We start from the raw sequence: 18,736 nt of genomic DNA on the forward strand, positions 1-18,736 counted from the left end.
CAAGATCTTAAAATTTTTATTGTCTCAAACAGTCATCTACATTCTCAGTCAAATAGCCTGCACCAGAATTAAGCCTGTCTGTGGCTATCTGAGGCTATCTGTGCACTGAGGCAATGTCAAGGGCTTCTTTTATTATTTATATTTTTTTGTTCAATTTGGCTGATGTTTGTTTTGCTGAGACCTGACTGATCTCACTGGAAACTGTTCCATTTATCCAGATACGACAAAGTTCAAAGACCGTACACATGCAAGGGGTGGCAATCAGTCAGCAGAGGAGAGTTTTCTTCCCAATCGATACCCCCAGCCCCATCCAGCACGCACCGACAAGCAGGATAAGCGTCGTCTCCCCTTCCCCCATTCCCCATTAAATGTACTTGCAAAATGTCACATACTGCGCACTCCAGAGATGGAAATGTTATCACAGCACAGGTCAGTAAACTATTGATGGGACTAAGCTAAGTCTACTGATGTTCAGGGAAAGATGTGTGGCAGTTTGATCTAGCAAAGGGGCTATTTTGTATGCCAAACACAACTCTCTTCTCTGTGTTGTCTTTTTGGTTCACTTTACAATGCTTCAATGTCAAAGCTTTGGCAAACATGGGATCATACTGTAGGGATGTCTGCAGCATATGTTTAAAAAAAAAAGAAAAGAGAAGGGTTTTTTGTATGTTGTAATGTTCTAAAAAATTAACTTGTAGTTTGTCACTCCTTAAAGTGTCACAACCTTCATACTGCTATAACTTCATCACATACGCAAATGATGACTTGCAATGATTAGATAGCCAAGTTTACTAATGTTCTAATTATGTCACTGTGAATTAAACGTACAGCAGTTTAAATTGCTTTGATAATGCCTGTAGGGTGACTACTAGCAATGAGAGCAGTATCAGGTCAGACATTTGGGTCACAGTGTGTTAACCTTTCCTAACAAAGTTGGACTTCTTTCATCTGATTTTAGCTTTGTCATAACACAAGTTTTAGATCACAAGTTCAATTTGTTGGGGGGAGGAAAAAAAAAAAATCAAAACCATTGAGAGCATCCATGTAGTATAGCGTTATATACTGTATGATTTAATAATAGGTTTTTTCCTTCTACATATATCTGACTGTTTGCATATGTTCAGTGTACTGCTCAACTATGAATAGAAACCACTTGAACCTGCAGACTTACAGAGTCCATCCCACCACTGCAATGTAAGACAGGCTTGCAAGAAGATCCCCTCATCTCCTATGGATGGACCAAGGGCTAGTCAAAATGAAAGCTCATATTCTTGCTCATGTTGCTTTGACAGAGAAAGCAAAAATCATTCTGACATATTTCTGAGAAACGGGTCAACACTGAATATCTCCTGCACACAAATGAATAATGCAATATGGATAGTCATATTATCTATATTATCCTTGTAGATATTACAAAGCCCACCCACCGTATGCCACAAGGAATTCTGTTCATTCCAAAACCCTCTCTTCAGGGCAAAGTGATTTCACCACCCTCCTCATCAAATAACTTTTCTGCAAATGGTACAGCCTGGACTTCTAAAATATATACTATCTACAGCATACATACCTTACATTTATACACACATGTGTTTCTAGGCACGTGTGCGTGCATATGCATATACATGTCACATTGTATGCAAGCATTTTTTACTATATACTTGTGATAAAAGCTAAAGAAAAAAATCACTTTATTACTTTATGACGTATTTCCACTAATTAGTGAAATTCAGCCTCTGAGGTTCATTCACCTGAGCTGGCACCAAATTGATCAGGCACTCCAGAAAGAGGTTTTGGGGGCAAGGATTTCACTCTCTGTAAAACCACACATGGCTATTGTTACTAGATCTACTAATGGAAAGATAGCAGCAGATGGTGTTCTCCAGGCAGATGCAAGAGAGCTATGCCTCCTCAGCTAATAGAATATAAGCCAACTTGAAGCCAGAACTCCTGTGAAAAAATAAGTGCAATCCTGAGCTTGAAATAATAAGCCTTCTGGATATTCAGAATATATCCATTTTGGCTGCACCAGGATTGTCACACAGCTTTTATAGTGTCCTGCCACTTCATCTGTGGCTAGAGCTGAGGCTGTGTCTACTTGCAGTCTCCCATATGGATACGGATCATAAAACTGTTCAGCTACACCCATGACAGCAAACCAAACAGACCAGCACTGGGATGTGATGATACACATTGTTGACACTCTCTTGACACACGATTGGCCTGTACCAACTAGTTTCATCCAGAAAATACTTAGGGATAATTTGGGGGACTATCACAGATCAAGAACCACTCTCAGCAGGCAGAAGAGACCAAGCCACTCTTTTGGGAGGAAGGGAACAAGAGAGGGAAGGAGGGAAATTAACCATATGGAAAAAGCTGTGCTATGCCTTTTATCTGCAGGGCCAGATGACAGGATTTTCCCCATCTATTTGCTATAATAGACATAGCCTCTGAGGTCTACCTTCCAGACTCTAACAAAGCACTTACAGTAAAAGTACGAAGAATATGAAGATTCAGCAGTACCACAATCTGCTTCCTTATAAATACAATATTTGAAGCAGTTACTCAAGTGAGTACTTGTAAAACTATGCCAAAGGAAATAAATAAGAAGCAGATATGTGAGAAAGTTATAGAGTCTAGCCATTATTTTGCTCCTGGATCCCAAATGTACCTTATTTTGATGCTCTGGTTCTGAACCTCACATGTCTAGGCTACTATCCTGTATAAGGCAAGGTTTATAAAATGACCCATTGAAAAAGAAACAATCGAGTTGGTTTATTTAATTTGAACAGATGGTTAAAAGGGACATCATGAAAACGTTTAAATGCTCAAAAGGATATTGATTAAATGTAAACCAGATACTTTTGAAGTGTTCGGATAGCCCAGACTTATTTTTTAGGGAACATAGAGAAAATAAATTCAATCAGAATATATATCTCATGGAAAGAATAGGAAACATTAAACTCAATTGAAGTAGAAGTAGGCAGAAATAACTTCAATGATATGGGAAATTTGCTGACTCAATGGAATTTAATAACAGTAAATTTACCTACTGCCAGACACCACCCTCTGAAATCTAGTGCTGTGATCCAGAACATAAATTCTTCTGCATGTGCAGTCAAATGGCAATGGTAAGAAGCCTAAACAGTGTGAAGAAAATTGTACAGATGTACTTTTGCAGAGAAAAGCTGAGGATTATGTTGGAAAGCAGAGAAGTGGTCTTTTTTGTGGTTCAAAAGTTTTTTTTACAATTATGTTCTTTCTGTTCTCAACCTTTCCCCCCCCCAATCTGCTTCACTGGACTGTCTAAATCTCTTCTTCTGAATGCCTCATATATATGGCTAACTTACATTTTGGAATAGGTATGTGTCTTTTCCTCAGAGTAACTGCAAATTCTTCTTCAAGTTTACTGTTTATTTGTTTACTATTTACTTTCAATTAAAAAAAATAAGAAAGAGCATGTTATCAAAATAATTTTAAGAAGCTGAAAGAGAGAGTTTTGTTCATATACCCTGACTGATACAGGGTACACATCACCTTTTGATGAAGGAGAGGGAGTTAAATACGGTTTACAAAGGAAAAAAAAACCAAACCAAACCAAACCAAACCAAACCAAACCAAACCAACAAAACTTATTGCAAAATCTCCTTTGCGGAGCCGGGGTGTGTGGAAGGATGGAAAGTTACAGTTTCTGTATTCAGTCCTGGATCACAAATTATCTGAAGACTGTTTAGAAATGAATTATGCTGGATTTGCATCTTTGAACCATCTACTGTACAATGACCATAGGCTGTTATATACATATGGGAACCCCCATGATAAATAAGGTAATTTATCATGCTCTGCCTTCAAGCTCCAGGTTTGATATGCTTTCTTAAATAACTGCAAAGTAAACCTAGGCAATGAGGTTACTTGCACAGGTAAATTCCTTGCAGGCTTGCAGGTAAGGGCCTCGGAGGCAGAGAGGGAAAGAATCACAACAATAAACAGTTACAGCTATGTAATCGATATGCTAAAAGGAGTCCTGAACTTGCTGTAATTCTCCATCACTTGTTACAATGTAATTATGATTGCATTTTTTTTGGTCTAAGTGGTGCAAATTTGCATCTTGCATAGGGATCACCCTGAAATAATTTCAGTGAATATTTGGTATCACACTGCTCTGTGCTTCTTGTTTCATATCAGAGTCCTGCACGGGGCTGCAAAAACCGGGATACAATCTATACACTTGCCATCTGTGCAGGGTATTACTATCATAAAAAATGCACAAACACCTTCTGGGGTGATATTTCTTGGCGGTTATTACATAAAAGATACATATATAAATGCACACTTTAATCTATATGGATCTAATCCAGAACTGCTGGAAGTCAGTTACAGAGCAATCATGTATTTTGCCAGCCCCTTGTGTTTAGCTAAATTTTTGCCCAGTTCAGTGATTTTGAGACTCTATTCCTAGCCAGGCCATTCTGCTCTCTCCCTGCCTTTCAGTAATTATCAGGGCAAAGTGTTTAAAAAAAAATAAGAAAACAAAACAGAATCCCACCCCCTACAAATACAAATCCCCAAAATGCCACCAACCACCACCACCAAAAAAACCCATAACCCCCCACATCCTAAGAATAAGCGACAGAGTATAAATATGTATCAGCATTGATTACATGAATATTGAATATATTGCACTTCAAGGGGGAAGGGAGAAGAAGTCACTGTGCCAAATACCTGGTCTTCTCCTGTTTACTGATTAGCATAATGTGGAGCTAACCAGAAAACAAATAAATAAATAAATAAAAAGGACATTCAAATCCTGAGAATTCCAATACGTCACAGACTCAAGATTTGCATTTTTTTGGAGTGAATGTGAAGGGATGTGGTGAGGCAGTGTACCTTGCACAACCTCCTAAAAATGACCCTATACCAGGGTATTTACTGCCCAGCCAGAGCGTTGCTGTATGACTATAGTGGGCCTGTTGCAGTGTCAGAAACTGGAGTGTCTTCTATAATTAACAGATAACTTTTCTTTGATAACATGCCAAGAAAATAATAACATTGCTACAGCAAAATATAAAACTCTGACAAAGGGAGGCATCTATCTGTTTCCACAAGTCCCATGGTGATTAGTTTGGCCCTAATTAACAGTAGCTTTCTAAAGTGAGACATTATTGCTGGTACACATAATGTAGATTCCAATAGCTAAAATGAGCAATAACGAATATTCACTTTGAAGCTTGCCTGACAGAGTGCTTAGACTACAAAAAGTTAAAGAAGTACCTTGAATATAGCTGATAAATGAGATTCCTTTACTGTCCTCCACTTTCCATCAGTATTTAAGCACCATCACTTTTAATGCTTCAGGTCTGGAGCTTTGTCTCTTAAAGTCAGAAATTTATAGCGAGTGAGAAATGTCCATATTAAAAAGGCAAAAGGAGATTTAGATTATATCCTTTTCTGACCATTATAATTAATAGCTGGATCTTCAGTTGTAACTAATTGAACAGAGGTCAGTGTGTTGCCATGGTAATGTCCTAGCCAAGCAATTTTACCCATTTTCCAGTCTACTGCCCCTTTGCATAACTGCAAGTTATAAAATGTTTTAATTGCAAGATTTGCAAATGATGCAACATCTGGGCTACAGATTTACATATAAAGGAAGAAGATTAATGGGATTATTAACATATCTGTGCAAACCCTTGAAGTGCTGAACAAAATTAGTGAACATCAGCATTCTCACTGATCATCTGTGTGACGTGTTGGAAATCCATATAATTCAGGAAGAAAATTGCAGATGTGTATTTTTCTTCCTCAATGCCACTAGTAATTAGAAGAAGTGTCATTCTACAGCTGCCTTGGAGTAATAGAGAAATATCTTTAGTCACTTCACTAAACCAACAATACAACTTTTTTACTTGTACTATTGTTTCATTTGATTAGGTTAGAAAACAAGTCATGTTAGTGAACTCTTAAAATTCTGGTTAGTTATTTTGACCTCATTATCCCAAAAACAGACACCAACAAATAGCAAGCAAGCAGTCCTCCACTCTGTGTATATATAAACATATTTTTAAAAATATAGTTTGTTTCTTATTAATCAAAATCAAAAGATTCCCTGAAAAAGGCGCCAACATATACAAGTGGGATTCTAACATCACTCAAAAATCTTACAGTAGTTGCATGAGAAAAATAAAATTATTTATAAAAAAGGAAAAAAAAAAAGAAAATCTGTATACACAGAAAAAAAAAAAGAAAATTTGTATACACAGTTAGAAATACCAACTATGAAGTTAATGTATTTATATCCTCATGGACTGAAGAGAGTATAGGCTTGCACTCTGGTTGTCCTTCAGCATGGCAAGAGCCAACAGTTCCCTTATCAAGAAAGCTACAGATTCTCTTCCTCTGCAAAAGCAGCATGAAACTGGTTTTCCTTTCTTCCTCTGCAAAAGCAGCATGAAACTGGTTTTCCTTTTCTCTGAATGCAAGAGTGGTCATACAAAAGGTACAGAACGTACAAAAGGTACAGCTACCAAAAAAATCTCAAAGGCAGTGGCAATTAGATGTCTCGCCATCCAATTTTCCCCACATCCCTTCAGCTATTGAAGGACTCTGGGCAAAATTTTCAACAGAAGCCACATGATTTAGGAATCCAATTTCCATAATTAGAAATGGCTTAGATAATGAAGTGATTCCAATCTAGCTTCCTAAACAACTTTAATTTTTTTTTATTCAATAGTCAATTTTAAAAGTATAAAATTCAAGACTCAGTTCTGCAACTGCTTCAATTTCTGGGTATGAACTCAGATCCGTTTAAAGTATAGCTGGAGAACTTGTGCCAGTATGCAAAATTTATTGTCTGTAGTAGATTTGTAATGAGGCTTACCATATACATTGGAAAGATTTTTCCATGCTTACTGACACTAAAACTATGGGGCTAAGAGCAGTATTTCTAGAAAATTTAAAGATTAGGGCTTTTAAAATATTTTCCACCCATATGACTTTGCATAAATGCCTTCTAATACCAACTCATCATAATGCAAGAGCTAGTTATTTATACTGAGGTAAATTTAGAATCACTTCTGAAAAGTCTGAGGTGGCCTCAGATTTACTACGTTATCATGAACTACTCTTGTCTTGGTACAATGTCTTTGTGAGGGACGTATAATCACTCTGATCCCCACATCTGCAAAACAGCACCCTTTCACCCTTCTGACTAGAGAAGTCTTCTCCCTTTCACATATTTCTTTGACAAAAATTCCAAGATACAGTAAATAACATATTTTTCCTACATTTTCAAAAGGAATAACTTAATAACTTATGGACCCTACAGAATAATGGAACAATTTTAAGTTTTCTGAAATGCCTGCTTGAAACTATCCCACTGATGTAGATCTTAGTCACATCTTTTGGAGATTTCCCTGATTTCAATATGTGGTGGGTTGACCCTGGCTGGATGCCAGGTGCCCACCAAAGCCGCTCTATCACTCCCCTCCTCAGCTGGACAGGAGAGAGAAAATGTAACAAAAGGTTCATGGGTCGAGGTAAGGACAGGGAGAGATCACTCAGCAGTTACCGTCATGGGCAAAACAGACTCAACTTGGGGAAAAAATTAATTTAATTTATTACCAATCAAATCAGAGTAGGATAATGAGAAATAAAAACTAAGTCTTAAAACACCTTCCCCCCACCCCTCCCTTCTTCCCAGGCTCAACTTCACTCCTGATTTCTCTACCTCCTCCCCCCGAGTGGCGCAGGGGGACGGGGAATGGAGGTTGGGGTCAGTTCATCACACGTTGTCTCTGCCACTCCTTGCTCCTCAGGGGGAGGACTCCTGACACTCTTCCCCTGCTCCAGCGAGGAGTCCCTCCCACATGAATTTCTCCAATGTGAGTCCTTCCCACGGGCTGCAGTTCTTCATGAACTGCTCCAGTGTGGGTCCCTTCCATGGCGTGCAGTCCTTCAGGAACAGACTGCTCCAGCGTGGGTCCCCCACGAGATCACAAGTCCTGCCAGCAAACCTGCTCCAGCGTGGGCTCCTCTCTCTCCATGGGTCCACAGGTCCTGCCAGGAGCCTGCTCCAGCACAGGCTTCCCACAGGGTCACAGCCTCCTTTGGGCGCATCCACCTGCTTTGGTGTGGGGTCCTCCATGGGCTGCAGGTGGAGTCCTCCATGGGCTGCTCCACCATTAACCTCCATGGGCTGCAGGGGGGGACAGCCTGCCTCACCATGGTCTTCACTACGAGCTGCAGGGGAATCTCTGCTCTGGCACCTGGAGCGCCTCCTCCCCCTCCTTCGTCACTGACCTTGGTGTCTGCAGGATTGCTTCTCTCACGTATTTTCACTCCCCTTTTTAAGCTGCTGTTGCACAGCATCTTTTCCCCCTTCTTAACTATGTGCTCCCAGAGGCGCTACCACCCATCGCTGATGGGCTCGGCCTTGGCCAGCGGCGGGTCCGTCTTGGAGCCGGCTGGCATTGACTCTGTCGGACATGGGGGAAGCTTCTAGCAACTTCTCACAGAAGCCACCCCTGTAGCCCTCCTGCTACCAAAACCTTGCCACACAAACCCAATACACAATATATTGGTACCGTAATTGCTTTAATTAATTCCAGAGAGTGACTTTTCCCCCCCCGCGTAGTCCTTGATAACACAGCCAAACTATAATCTTCAAAATCAGTTGATATTTATGTGAACAGGCACAAAGTTCAGGAAGAGAAATTAGATGAAAATCGGGTGAAACAAAATAATGTGGTACCAATTAAACTAATAAAGATGAAAGAAAATGATAAGAGTAACTGTAAAAATAGCAATAAAAGTAATTGCCAAAAGATCTACATTAGTTGTGCAATTCAATAAAAAGTCTAAATGCTGCTGCTGCAAGTAGATTATATGAGTCTTATTTATAATGTAAATCTATAGACATAAGTGTTCTTAATTTTCTATTAAAAAAAGTAAAGATGTGGTATCTGACCCAAAAACCACAAACCCCACTTTGAATATGACCAGATAAGACACATCCTCTTCCACCTCAAAGAGCCAGTCAGGATATGTCCCAGCAGATGGGAGAAATGTGGCAGATGAAAAGAAAAAAACCAACAAAACAAAAACACAAACCCAAAAAAACCCCAACAACAAAAGAAACCCAACTCCGAGGCATGCTTTTTTACACTGTGCATCTCTGAGGGTGGTACTGGAATGTATTGCTTCTTACAAAGAACCTGAAGCAAAATACAGACCACAATTATCTCGATGATTTATTATTTCACTAGACTTTTAAATCAGAAACTAGAAGCCTACTCAGAAGGCAAGAGTCCAGATCTCATGCTGATGTGTCCATAGTAAAAATAGAATCTTTTCACTGAGAAAGCGATGGACTGAGTACCTTCTACCTACCTCCCCCTCACTGTGAGGATTTTGGCAGGTTCTCTACCCCACTAATTATCAAGTTAGAAATCATTATAGGATTTAATAAATTGTTTATAACTAAAAGGGTTCCAAAATTAAACTAAAAATATAAGAAAGTGAGGGAAACCAAGGAAATAGTACAAAAATCTGCAGTGCACAGAATGTAGCCCTGTATTTTAAGTTTCTACTGCTTGTTGAGGTATTTGGAAATCATGATTGTGGTATCTGAAGCTTGGCATCTAATAATTGAAGCACCAAAATAAAGAGAAACTCTGGAAGAAGTGTGGCTTAAATACCTTTATCCAATAGTTCCCACAGACAAAACTTTCTCTTCTCACCAAAACCGAAGTTTGCTTATCTTTATTTGACTGCAGTGTAGATTGTTTTACCAGTTTCAGTTAAATGAAAGAACTAATATGGGGATATGGGGCAGGTGTGTGTGTGTGGAAATTATGTATGCATGACACTGATGCTATTTAAATGGTATTTAAGTACTCAAGCTTTTGGGTTTCTCACATTACTTTTGAAGCTGTTTTAAAATTACATATCATAAATGAATCCTAATCTTATGCACCCAAGAGTTTCTGGATAAGATTATCTTTCATAGATGATTTTTTGATGTTCTCTTACAATGTTTTATTACAGGAATAATTACAAAAAAAAGAATGATTAATAAAATATCACTATTCTCCCACTGGCAGTTCTGGCCTCATCAAAAGTGTCATTTTTTTTTGCATAATAGATTGACTCACACTTCAAGTGTGAAGCAACACTTGAAATTACCCATGCATGTACTGATACATGTCCATATGTTTTTCCATCATTTCTCAAACAATAAGCCAAGGGCAAAAAAATTGTAGTCTAGGAAACCTTCTAGAGTAATTCTTACATGTGTATATTCCAACAAATATTTGCTCCACATAATTTAATATCACTGGATAATAAGCAGAATACAAAGAATATCTCCAAAACCGTACCTAGCAGGATACCACAACATTTTAAAAAAAAATGTATGAAGTGTAGCAAAAGATGCAAGAAAGTTAATTTTCCTCCCTGTGAGATTTGACTTTGGATTCTTTCTGATGTATTAAGAATTGGTGGTTATGTATGTACTTCATGCTACTTAGCATCAGTTGAAAGTGACAGGATAAAGAAATCTAACAGAAAAAAAGGATAAAAATATCTACCCCATCACCTACTACAGCAACTTCAGTGAAGAAATAGATGCAGACTGGCTTTAGACTCTAATGGGAATGGAAAATAATCTTGTCTATTTACATTTATCTAATACCATGCTTGCCAGGTATCTAATAGGCGAGGTGTGATATTTAATGATTTAGCAGTAAACATATCAAAAAGTCAATTCTAACATTCACTTACCAAAGGAACAGCTGGCAGTACAATATCATGAAAAATACACTCAAAACGCATTTTATTTTTAAGCACGCTATTTCAAGAGAACAGAAGAAAACAAAGATTAAAATTAAACAGTAAATTAAAAGTTGAGAACATGGTTCATACATCAGTGTCCTGCGTATTAATTGGGAAAATTAATTTACTCTTAAGAGGCCCCACAACAGATTATAATGCTTCTTTAACCCCATTTCTCATTCTGGTTTTCTGGAAGAGCATTTGCTAATTACAGTTCACAGTTCAACAGCTTGGCTGATTTGCCATGAGGCCACGAGCGCTGGTTTTCACAGGCATTGCAAGGAAACCCGTGGCGAGCGTGCTGCTTGAGGCACACGCTTCCACCCACTCCAGGCGGGTGGGAGGAAACCCGTGCTCCAGCCACACACGGGTTTGAAGGCAGCAGGGCTGCCCCAGCCCCCTGCCCTCCGCCTCCCCCTTTTCCCTTCCAGCGCCTGCGGCAGGCCCCGCACCGCTCTCGTTAGGGCTGCGGCACCGAGACGAGGGGGAGGTGACCCTTTAGCACCTTTTTAAACTCCTCCTACAACCCTTCCCATACCGCCTTAACTAAGCTTCTGGTTGTGCCGTATCTCCTCTGATGACTTCATTCTCTGGGCACTGATCCCAGAAAATTCAAGTTTCACCTGTGCTGGCATGTAAATCTCATAAAGCAGCATGCGCTTCATATTCTGCATAATTGTACATTGTGTAGGAGAAAAGTTGCTGCAGGAGCTAGTATTCCTTTCGTAAACATGGGACTTACTGCAAAATTAGAAAAAATATTTGGCAGTGTTTTGAGGGTAGCATAGACCAGGTCAGAAGTTAGAGGGACTTGAGGTGAGAAGAAATCAGTGTCTGAAGATTAGAAATAGAAATAGCTGAGGAAAAAATCTTTACCTGAAAATATTATTTAAAGCAAGAACGATGATTCAGGAGAATTTTTTATTTCTTCCAGCAGTTTTTCCATTCCTGTACAGTTATTTCCCAATGAAAGAACCCACTACCACCAAAGCTAGAGATGAAAATGTTCGTATCTAGCAGCTGAAAAAATTCACGTATGGGAACCTGCTTTGGTGTGCAGTTGTGAACGTTAACTAACGAGGAAAAAAAAAAAGAGAATAAGACACTTGTAGTCAACTAGGATGGGTAGCAGCAATATCCTCCAAACTGCTGACTGAAAAGAAAGGGAACTATGAAATCTTTCTGAAAAATGTTAGTTCTTTATATTTAAGACTGACTATATCTCATCTGAATAGTCATTTACTGGAAAACTGTCAACCTTGATTCAAGATTTTCCAGAAACTTACTGAGAATAGGTCATGTAGAATACAAGCATTAAAAAAAAATCAAAAAAAAGAAACACAAAGGAAACTGGAAAACAGATGTCCTGCTTCTCGAGAAGGCCACTTACTTGAAGTGTTTTGCTGAGGAATACTTAAGAGCAAATTACAGATTTAAAATATCAGAATATTTAGGTTTTTTAGATTCCGTTTCTGTGCATCACAAGATTACAATGAGTGTTATCCTTATACACTGAAACTGGCTGGTATATAGTGCTAGCTTTCTTGTAGAAAGCAATAAAAAACACTCAGCAAAATAGATCAAGAAAGATGATGATACAGATCTCACTGTTACAGCTAAGAAAAACCCTGTGAACTCCAACTTTGGCCACAAAATACTGGCCTTTCCATGACCTAAGCCATAGACATTCAAAATACACACCCCTATGAAACCGCATGATTTCTATTCTGAGACAATAGCTATTTTTATAACCTTTTTGGGAGAAACGTGCAAAAATCTGTCCTAAATTTTCAGGAACCCTCCCCGCCCAACATGTACATAGTCTAGTAATCCCCTAGATTTTAAGTTTGGGGACTTAAAAATTATCATTTACCAAACTTAGATTTTTCACAGAAGTGGTGTGATCCAGACTATATCCATGCCTGGATTGTCATGTCTGCTTCAGTCTTCTATTTTAAAACTGGTTTTATTTTGCCCAAGATGGCAGACCTATGATGAAACCATACAGCATTTGGTTTTGGTCTAGGACAATGCTGGTATGATCTCATTTCTCATTGGGTGTATCGGTACACGTGCATCTGTATGTGCATCCTTCTATGCTCGTACTTGCATGCATGCCAGGTAAAGGATCCTCTTTATATAACTGGTTTTTTATATGCATAAAGGAAGTATTTGTGTATGTTGCACTGTCCAGCATTTAACAAGCAATGTGCAGACACATCTATAACATCAGCGTAAGAATTGCCTCACTGGGTCAGTGCAGTGTTTTGTCTCCCACAACAGATGATATAGATGATCTAGAGGAAACAGTTATCCATTGTTACAAATTCTTTTGTGTACATAGTAGTCTAGACCTCTTTTAAAATCAATGGAGGCATTTAAAAGGGGACGACTAAATTGATCTTGTGCCTCTGGAAGTGCCTATTTATCCCTGTTGACTAGAAGTGAACCTTAGGTAACTAGCTCAGATATAGACATCCAGGTTGTAGACCTGTAAAATTAGGTAAAAGGAATCCTACCAAAAACCCTTAGATATACTCAGTTTTATTATACATATTTTCTACTCCACAGTGTATATTAAAGTTTGGTCATACTCCTTTCCCTAAAGGAAGAGTGCAAAATTAGTTTGTTTTAAATCCCTAGTGAGAATCCAGTTACAAGTAATTAAAGTTCATGTTACAATCTCATAAATGATAATGAACTTTGAAGGCAGAAGAAAATTAAGCAATATTGGGAATGCAATAATCAGACTGCTTGTAAAATATATGACATGGAAAAGAAAAAACAGGCCATAGTGTGGCATCAGGGGTTCAAAAAATTGAAACATCCCAAACTATTTTTTGGGAAGGAGAAGAAAGCTGTGTTTTTAATTCTTACATCATGCAGTACTGAACAAGCAGCACACAGAAATATGACCTCAACATAATGACTACACCTGGACTGACTGCAGTGCAGTACTCCCCCACAACAGATAATTTCTGTATTATTACAAAATATCTAGGGTAGGAGTTGTTATTAAAAAACATCTAGAGTGGGGTTTCTTTTTTTCTGGTTTGGGTGTTGTTTGGGTTGTGGTTTTTTTTTTTGTTTGGTTTTTTTTAGTGATTACTCAGAAGCATTATTGGAGAGTCAGCAATATTGCCAGATGGGAGATCACTAGGGTTACCTTTAATTGAAGATAATTCTGCACTCAAATGCAGTAATGTATAATATTTTATTTCTGCGAAGAACATATTCTCAAAACATTCTCTTCAGTTAGAGCCTCTTTAGTCCTTTTTTGAATAAGAACTCATTCTTGAAAGGGGTCTTAGTGCCTTTCATTGGATGCAATTATATTTGCTATCTGATCAACTTCCTCTTCTCTTTCTCAAACACAATTTCTAGTTACTGTTACCTGACAGTTTATCTACACACTTCTCTTCCAGTGCGGATTAAAACATTTCGATCTTAATACATTTTACATTACATTAAGAGATCCATTTGAGATGGTGGTGAACATTGCTTTTTTCCTCTCCACCTTGGTATTATTCAAACACTGTACTGTGAGAGAAAATATTTCTCTTGCGTTCTTTTCTTGCTCCCTGCTTACAGGCTGAGAATTTAGTCACACCCAGACTTCAATAAATAATATTTCTCTCCAAAACAAGAACTCAGATCTGACTCTAACCACTCTATTACAGTTCAGCAGACTTGCTCATTTCACACCTGGAGACAACTGATGGAATAACTGTCTCCATGACAAAAAGGTCCATTAGATATTACAGTTAAAGTTTACTGAGCAGACTTAGGATCACCAAGAAGAATTAGCTTCCAAACTGAAAATAAGTAAACTTATAAGCCTCATGGCTTTGCTTGCCGTCTATTTTCTAACCTTGGAAAACAGATACTGCAACTTCTATGATAAGGTTGAAGAACAGCTACTGTTGACCTTAATGAAAAAGAACAGAGGAAATGTGTTGTTAGCCAAAGGAAAAGTGAACTGTGTCATATGTAGGTTTTAATATTTAATGAATCTATATGGCTGCAATCCATTATGTGACAATTTAATTATATGACAAAAAAGTTTGATAAATAATATTGTGGTACGACATTTAATTCATTATTTAACAAAAAAATCAATACTTTCATAAATCATATTTCTACACACACACATTCACACACACACAAGCTTTTTCAAGTAGGCAAAAATCCAGACCCCATAGGCCATTTATTTTCTGGTCAGGACAAGTTCAAATTGAAGTTTAATCAGGCCTAGATGGGAATAAATTTTATTTACTTTTTTTAAACTGGCAGATCAGAAATGGTTGCTGCCAGATATTTTTCCTCTGATAGCTTCCTGAAAGTGTTGTACAACTAGAAGGACTATCTTTTATATTTAACAGACAAAGATGAAATGCCAAATTCCACTATTCTTAATCACACGAAACTGCTGTTTGAGTCAATGGGATCACTGAGGTGAGTAGCCAGGCAGGCAAGTAAGTGTTTTCAAGATTAGTGCTCAAGTTTAGACACAACATTACAATCAATAACAGGCAACAAAGGAAGTCCTCCTGAAGGAAGAACCATGGTAATGATTTACAGCAAAGGACTGCTTTTTTTCCTCTACAAACCATTCAGATAAAAGCAGTGTCAGGGGAATCAACCCTGTGGCATATCAATATTTGAGATGAGAAAGAGAACGAGAAAGTCAGCCAGGCGGAGCAGAAGTGGGAAACCAAGCACATGGCAAGGGAGAAGTAGATGCACCACAGAGTCCAGTGAAGTCCAAACTCCTGCATTCAGAAATGAAGAGTAGGTGGAAATGAGTAAAGGGAGCGTGTGAAAGGAAACTGGGGATGAGGCATGTGAAGAAGGATTGGCAATTAGCAGCTTTCTGAGATCACTTTCTGTGGTTCACATAATTAATTTATTAAGACTATGTAGAACAAACACCTCTTCCCCAACCACTCAAACTCTCCGCACACTTCCATGCGTCTTGTGTTGGTATCTATTCATTTGTCATACCGTTCCTGATATTTTGCTATTCCAAGCAAAATATCCATGAAGCACAACTCAAGGCCACAATGTTTTCGAGTTATGCAAAATAGTCCTAATTCAATTCGGCAAAATGATAGCCTCAATATTTAGGCCCAATTCTGCTAGGTAGCTCTACTTGCAGGCCATCTTTGAACTTGGATACTGACTATTCACACTCTGGTGTTTTCGGGAAATTTGTTTCTTAAACAAATGTTTAAAAAAAATGACCGCTTTCTTACAGCTGTCCAATCTACTATTTATGTCAAGTTTACTTATTATACACTGTAGGGCTGCCTAGTTTGATGCTAATGTACTGAAATTTTTGTTTCATTCTGACAGCATTATCGCTTTAACGGCTGTTTGTCACAGTAGTTTTGTTGCCTTTTTTATTTCTTTTTTTTTTTTTTTTTGCAAATGTACTTGTTTTCTAGGACTTGGACTAGGGAGTTCATTCTCCCCTTGTGAACTTATGCAATTTTGTTTTCATTAAGTTGCATCTTTGCTTACGTTGCCTGGGATTACAGAATGGTGTTTGGTGTTAAGGTTTTTTTTATGGGAGTTCGAGGAATTTGTGTGGGTCCATGTAAAAACAAATGGATGAACAAATCTCTTCTCTCCTGGGGTTTTCTGAAGAAGCTATTCATGCTACAAATATAAGTGTGTGTGTGTGTATATATATATGCATATATATATACATACATCTAAACAAGCCAAGTTTTAAATACCAGAAGAGAAAAATATAGCATTCATTATTCCTTGGTGCACGAATTCTGAATTTGATGTTTACTAGCAATACTCTTCCAAAAATTAGAAACTCTGGAAAGAGAATTTTGTGGTTGAAAGCAAAATTCTTCCCACTCACCAATGTATAGCCTGATTAAGTCTTTTCCTCCTACCCTGAATTATCCATAAAGACAGCTACGTTTTGAATTATTAAGTTCCTTTTGTAGGACAGCATATCACATTAGCCTAAAAGTAGTCCAACTGCAGTGCCACCTTAGTACTGTGAGGATTTTGAACTATTGCAGCAGGGGTCACTGCTGCCTTGATAAGGGTATTAATTTGGCTGAATGGCTGCAGTTTACTGCAGGCCTATTTGCTTGAACTGCATACAGAAATGCTACAGCGATGCCTCCTTCCAGTCAGGATCACTGCTTTATCCCATTGTATCCATACTTCCTGTGCTGGGAACTACAAAGGAGGTGTGCAATTCCATGGAATGGAATAACTCTCCTCTAGCTTGTGGTGGTCACTTTAAAAGCAAGTTATGCTATTGTTACAGTGTATAAAAGGTCAAATGAAAGAATTTGATAAAATATTTTTTTCCTTTTTCAGTTGGTTACAAATAGAAGAAGAAAACACTTTCCTACATATACTTAGGTTGCTAAGTATATGTAGGTTTTGTACTTTTAATTAAAACATTTCTATTTGGAAATACCAAAACACTTCAGGTTTATATAATTTTATTTCCTGAATATTAAAAAAAAAAAAATCAGATTTTTTAGACCTAAGGTTTTTGTTTTAGCCTGTTGTCCTCATTTTGGCTAGGATAGAGTTAATTTTCTTCCTAGTAGCTGGTATAGTGCTGTGTTTTGGATTTAGTATGAGAATAATGTTGATAACACACTGATGTTTTAGTTGTTGCTAAGTAGTGCTTACACTACTTACTCAAGGACTTTTCAGCTTCCCATGCTCTGCCAGGTGCACAAGAAGCTGGGAGGGAGCATAGCCAGGACAACTGACCCAACAGACCAAAGGGATATCCCATACCATATGATGTCATGCTCAGCGTATAAATCTGGGGGAAGAAGAAGGAAGCGGGGGGATGTTCAGAGTGATGGCGTTTGTCTTCCCAAGTAACCGTTATGCGTGAGGGAGCCCTGCTTTCCTGGAGATGGCTGAACCCCTGCCTGCCCATGGGAAGTAGTGAATGAATTCCTTGCTTTGCTTTGCTTGTGCGCGCAGCTTTTGCTTTACCTATTAAACTGTCTTTACCTCAACCCACGAGTTTTCTCACTTTTACCCTTCCAATTCTCTCCCCCATCCTATTGTGAGGGGAGTGAGTGAGCGGCTGTGTGATGCTCAGTTGCCAGCTGGGGTTAAACCACGACACCTTTTTACCTATTTTTAATTGGGTAATACATTTTTTCAGCTTTCTCGTGAATTCTCTTTTACAGCTTAGAATGTTTTAAATAACGGAATAAAGAAATCATTGGAAGTTTATTGCAGTGAAACATTTACTTCACTAAGTATACTTTTGACTTTTCATAACCACTGTTTTTCTTCTGTTTGCAAACAGTTTGCTTTGATTATTTCTTTGTTTATTCATTACTTAACCTTGATCAGATAAATTGCATGGTTCCTAGTATCTGGCTGCATCTCTATAGTTTAATTAGAAAAACAAAAATTGTCCAGAGACAAAGGGGGTATGAGAGTTTGCCATTAATACTGTATCTGACGTCCATAATTGAAAAGTTTTGATCTCTCCTCCATTAAAACAAAAGATGTAGGAAAGCTGCTTTTACTTGTAAACAAATCGTCCTACGTGCATGGTATGCCAAGATAAGTATAGTTCTGCTGCTTCACCAATCTCATGAACGATATAAGACGTTGTGCACATTAGTGAAAAGTTAAAGTTCATTGAAGTCTAAAACTTAAAAAACTAAAGTATAGGTTTGCTGTATTTCTGTAGCTTTGGAAATGATTCTTTTGAATCTCATATTGTGGAGCATATTGCATGAAGTCACACATCACATTCATTCGTAACATCCCTACAGGTGTATTATATCATGTATGTAACTGGATATGCTTCAATAACATATTTCACACCGGTAGGAGCCATTTCCTTTTGCACCTTATCTTGCTCAAAGTAATTATCAACAAACACTCT

This window comes from Calonectris borealis, chromosome 1 (assembly GCF_964195595.1).
Source record: "Calonectris borealis chromosome 1, bCalBor7.hap1.2, whole genome shotgun sequence".
NCBI lineage: Eukaryota > Metazoa > Chordata > Aves > Procellariiformes > Procellariidae > Calonectris > Calonectris borealis.